This window comes from Miniopterus natalensis, chromosome 11 (assembly GCF_054644295.1).
Source record: "Miniopterus natalensis isolate mMinNat1 chromosome 11, mMinNat1.hap1, whole genome shotgun sequence".
Taxonomy (NCBI): domain Eukaryota; kingdom Metazoa; phylum Chordata; class Mammalia; order Chiroptera; family Miniopteridae; genus Miniopterus; species Miniopterus natalensis.
The window spans coordinates 41,995,993-42,001,734 of record NC_142091.1 but is presented as its reverse complement, the minus strand read 5'-3'; the positions used below and the strand labels follow the sequence as shown (position 1 = coordinate 42,001,734).

At 42.0% G+C, this 5,742-nt stretch overlaps 1 pseudogene; it reads left to right on the top strand.

Moving 5' to 3' along the window:
- The first annotated feature begins 2,481 nt into the window (after positions 1-2,481).
- On the top strand, positions 2,482-3,457 carry LOC107540472 (olfactory receptor 56A1-like; annotated as a pseudogene).
- The last annotated feature ends 2,285 nt before the right edge of the window (positions 3,458-5,742 follow it).

Sequence of the window (5,742 nt, the reverse complement as noted above, 5' to 3'; positions counted from 1 at the left end):
GAACACCTATGAAGGAATCTACTTATACACTGTTCCTATTGTGATGAAAAACCCCCAACAGGCATAGTTTCTTCTCTCATGAACTTGTGATCTAATGTAGTTCAAGTTAAGGCTTCTGTTTTATTCCATCAACAATGGGGAACCAGTGACATATTTTAAGCAGATGAGTGGCAAGACCAGATTTATATTTTAAAATGTTTCTCTAATTTCAATGTAGAGAATGATTTTATAATGAAACCTAGAGTGCATTAAAAGGCAATTTCATTATTTCATTCAAGAGATAATGGTACTTTAGTCTTGGATGGTGATTGTGGAGAAAGAGAAGTGAGTAGACTCAAGAGATAAAAGGAAAATTTGACAGGTCTGGATGGTGGGTTTGTAATGGGTGGTAGGTGAAGGATATGTTCAAATTTCTAGTCTTTAGCTTGTGGAATAGTCCAGATCTATATGCTATTCACTGAGATAGGAGAAAAAGACCAGGTTTGGCAGAAAAATCTTGAGTTAATTTTGGACTCAAGTTTTGGATATCTTTGAGAGACCCAAGTTGATATGTCAAGTAGGCTTTTAAAGAATTCTAGGTTAGAGGTATAATTTAGCAATCATCAGCATAGAGATGGTAATTGTCTGCAGATACAGAGCAGAGAAAAGAGGTGGAAGAAAGAGCAGAACAGACTAGTGCAGATGAGAAAAGAAAATCACAGAGAACTCAGGGTTGAATCTTGAAACTGAAGTCAAGGTAGTAGGTGAAAAACAAGTCAGAGAAAAATGAAAGGACACCAGGAGGTTTGAGACAAATGAGGGGATTGTGATGCCAATTAAACCGAAGAGAATGTTTCAAGGAAGAGGAGTTGATCAATTGTTTCAGCGAAATTCAACAATCTACACATAATTGTTTGAGAGCAATTCTGTGGAAACTAATAGAGAAGGAAGCCACATAGAAGTGAGCTGTGGAACGGACACGCACTGAGACAACGGAGACCGTAAATATAACAGTGTTTGTGAGAAGTCTGGGTGTGGAGGAAAGGAGAGGAAGAAAGAGCTGAAAGGCAAAAAAGGCTTTAAAGTTTTTATATTTAAAGATGAAAGATACTGGAGAATGTTTGAAAGACAGGGCAGGTTCAACAAGGAAGGAATTATGACTCAAACTCGGGGAGCTAGAACGCACCACTGATGGCACAAATACAGGCTAAGCGGGCTAGGGTTCAACGTAGAGATGGGAGGCTTGACATTTTGAGGATGGACAGATTCTGTTTTAATGGGAGTAAACAAGGAAAGGATGGGGAAATGTGCAAGTAAGTTTGTAAGTTTTTTCTTAGGAAGCTGAAGAAAATCTCACCGGGCACATTCTCCTTTCTCTGTGAGACAGTAGGTGATGTCACCTCCCAACAGGAGGATTCAAAGGCTGAAAAGAATGAAGATGTTTTGAAAAGGGCCTTGGCCAGAGGGGGTACTTGATCAGGAAAGCTTTGCAGGATGGACAGGCAATATTGAGGACCCACTTAAAGTTGGTAACCATACATTTAAAGTAAAATCAGCCTTTCTTGTTTTAGGCTTATTCCAAGAGCACTGGGGTAGTCAGGTGCGGGTCTTGAAAAAGAAATGGTTATATTAAAATAAAATTGAGATTTTAGCTAAGGATGGATTTAATCAATTTTATATTCTGTTCTCTTCTAGAATACCGTAAGTTTGGGGAAGGGATCCAACAAAATTACCCATCTCAACTTATATTGGTGTAGGGTAGTAGGTGAGGACCTAAATAGATCTGTCCCCACCCCTGAAATGTCAAAAATGATCTCAAATCATCTATTAAAAAATTTAAAAGAACACCCATCAGAACACTGCTTCTTATTCACCATAGGTGAGATGCCTCCTTCATCAGATATGAGATTACTGTAAAAACTAGATGTGTTTTTAGCTGAACTCCTTTATACTCTAACACTGTGTGTTCTTTACACTGGTACCAGGCAGACCTAACTTGTTGCACATTTTTAATGTTGTGAGATTACCCTTTATTATCCTTTTTTAAATCTAGTTTTTCTTTTTTCACTAATTCAGTTTTCTTCATGGACCATAGCATTATTTGTCAAGTCTCACCACTCTCCTGAAAGGAAAAAGAAAAAATTCTTTTGAGAGGAAGTGACATACCTTTTTGTCTATATTCAGATCTCTCAAAAGGGTAAACTGTCTTCACCTTCCTTTTAAACTACTCACTCTTTGTCTAATTTAAATGGCATATTTCCAAAAAGATATGTAGGTGGATGTGCAGATAACATTTTGAATATTAAACATTCCTGATTACTTCATTAAAAACAAAATAAAATAAAATAAAATATTGACTGGAATTGGCCTTATTTGGGAAGTCTCCTATATATAATTAGCTTTCTAAAAAGTAAGTGAGAAGGCTATTTTTGAAGCCAATTTAAAAAATTACCTCTTATATCTGCCCATACAAATAGTTAAGAGAAGCTTTCTCAGCTTAATATGCATTCAGTGGCCTCACCCAGCAACTGCTCCACTGCTCCAGTCTCCAAAATCCTCCTCATCTGCTTCCCTAACTACCAGAGCTGGCAGCACTGGCTGTCCCTGCCCCTCAGCCTCCTCTTCCTCCTGGCCATGGTGGCCAACACCACCATCCTGATCACCATTTGGCTGGAGGCCTCCCTGCACGAGCCCATGTACTACCTGCTCAGCCTCCTCTCTCTGCTGGACATCGTGCTCTGCCTCACTGTCATCCCCAAGGTCCTGGCCATCTTCTGGTTTGACCTCAGGTCCATCAGCTTCTCTGCCTGCTTCCTCCAGATGTTCATCATGAACAGTTTCCTCCCCATGGAGTCCTGCACTTTCATGGTCATGGCCTATGACCGCTATGTGGCCATCTGCCACCCATTATGATACCCATCCATCATCACTAACGGATTTGTGGTCAAGGCTGGTGTCTTCATTGTCACACGAAATACTGTTCTTTGTGCACCCATTCCTATTCTCACTGCCCAGCTCCGTTACTGTGGAAAAAAATGTCATTGAGAACTGCATCTGTGCCAACCTGTCTGTGTCCAGGCTCTCCTGTGACAATTTCACCCTGAACAGACTCTACCAGTTCGTGGCTGGTTGGACCTTACTGGGCTCAGATTTCACCCTCATCTCCCTCTCTTACACCTTCATTCTAAGAGCTGTGCTTAGGTTCAAGGCTGAGGGTGCCGCAGTCAAAGCCCTGAGCACGTGTGGCTCCCACTTCACCCTCACCCTCTTCTTCAGCAGCATTCTGCTGGTGGTGGTGTTGACAAATGTGTCCAGAAAGAGGGTCCCCATGGACATCCTGATCCTGCCCCATGTCCTGCATCACCTCATACCCCCTGCCTTGAACCCTATTGCTTATGGGGCCCAGACCAAAGAGATAAAACAAGGAATTCAGAGACTGCTGCACAGAGGGATGGGAATATGTAGCAAAGGTTTCTAAGTCCTCTCCCCTTTCTTCTCAGTGATTTTGCCCAGGCAGCAATGTAGAGAGATGCCTGTGAGGAATATTTATTACATACATGAAGGCTCACTTCATAACTGTTCCAGACACCTTCCTTTTTTTGTCTTTGCCTGGTTCAGGTGGAGGTAGGCATGAGGGAGAAACACATATTTCTTGAGTAACTGCTTTGAGCCTAGGCAATTATATTTAGTTAATTTAATCTTCACAACATCCCTGCAGGCATCATTACTCACATTTAATGTAGTGAAAAAAAAAATGCTTTTAAGAGAGGTAACCAACAAAGATCACATATCTGGAAAGCAATAGAGATAAAAATCCAGCTATCGAGTCTCGGCTATTTCTACAGAAATGTTCCTTCTAGTACAAATAAAGCTGGGGACCAGGCTTCCACCTTATTGTCCTCTGGCCTGTGATTATCCTTCTGGCTGTTGATATGTATTTCTTGCCTGTATGTACCTCCTTGAGGGTCAGGGTGTTCTCAGAGAAAGCAGAGTCCTGCCCCACAAAGCACCTGCAGGACAGCAGGAGAAGAGTGTTTGCAATAATATAGGGCAATGACAGCTTCTAGTCTACCCTATGTAACCTCATCACTTTCAGGGAGTCTTGGAAATTAGGATACAGGTGGAGAGAGAGGATACCAATGGGGTGGAAAATGGAGAAACTGACCAGTACAGTGGGTTGGCCACTTCCCCTATATTCTTGAGCTACACATGCAGTGAACTGAACATCAAGTCTCATTTGATCGGTTGACTCTGCCCAAGAGCTCCAGCTGAAGGTGGGAAGACATGGCATAGTGTTTGGTTTCTGGACGACAGTGGGCAAGTCAGGAGAAAATATATAGCACCATTATCTTTAGAAAATTTAATGTAAGCCATTGGCTAAGTGGGTATTAGAGACTTGAAACCAAATAAAGGGGGATGGAGCAACACAGAGATAGTACCTGCAGGAAGAACCTTACATTTAGGAAGAGATTGGGTCGTTAGAACATAGGATCCATTGAACTGACTGGGTCTCACTACTCTAAGGATAGGCTGGTACTGATGCCACAGGAACTCAGAAGAGGTACTGTTAGAGCTGGGGCTGCAGCCTCTGAGGAGAAACTCTATCCTGCTGCTGTTGGTACCTCCAAGGGAGTTCAGTGAGGCTGATTTGATTCTGGGAGTTCTAAAACTCAAACCCAAACCCAAACCATACCCAAACTCGTTCAACTAACCAGGCAACCACCAGCCAGCTAAACAACCAACCAACAAATCCTGGAGAGTGCAATCTACCCCACTTCCAGTATGATGAGTCATTGCTAAGGGATACTGACAAGACAGGAACAGACAGGAAAGAACAAGTGTCCCCTCCCCTACTTCAACCTTCCAGTTTTTTTCTGTTGCTCTCTGTGGGTGCAAACTAAGGGGGGTTAGGCTGACAGAGAAGAGCCTCAGGGTTGAACCTTAGCATCACAAAGCAGAGTGTGGATGGAGGGTTTAGGGCTGAGAGATAGGAGTTAATGACAGCACAGCTCCTCTGGGTTGAATCTGAAAGCTTATGATGACAGGAGGGACAGCTGTAGCAGCACCCGGCAGTGCAGGATGCCTCCCAGAGAACTGGAGACAGAATCAAGTCCTCCAGTGAAGGTAGGTGAAGAGGCATGATGTAATGTCACAGGGGCAACTTTCATAGCTATGAAAAAATTTTGCATTAAGGTCACAGTAGGAATAGAGATTGACTACCCCACACTAGCAATTAGGTAGAGTAACTGCAACTCCCTGCTGGTGTGGGCTCTAGGTATTCCAAAGCCACACTCAGTAACAGCAGGGAAGAAAATGACACCCATTCACCTATAAGAAGGGCTTCTTAATATTCTTACATTCTTGATATTGGCTCTCATTTCCTCAAGCCAGAGCCACAGGTGTGACTTGGTGTTTGCCTTTTAAAGAAGAGATTTCTCTAGTAGGGTTTCTCTCCGTTTCCTGGCTGCTAGAAGAGTTTTACCCACCACCATCTTCCTATTGTCCTTCAGAGGACAGGATGGTCAACTTCAACACTCATTGTCTAAAATGATACTAATAATCTGTGTCCTCATATACTGATATAATGATAGTAATTGTAATGAAATAAAAAGCTCAAAAATGTCTTGAGTACTTGCAAACTATCAGTGTCTGTGCATGATAATCTTTAATTTTCATAAGAGCCTTCTGTGGATGATTATAAAGTGAATTTTAAAAAATCTAGCAGAAAGGATTGAATTAATAGAAATATGATACATACAGTCA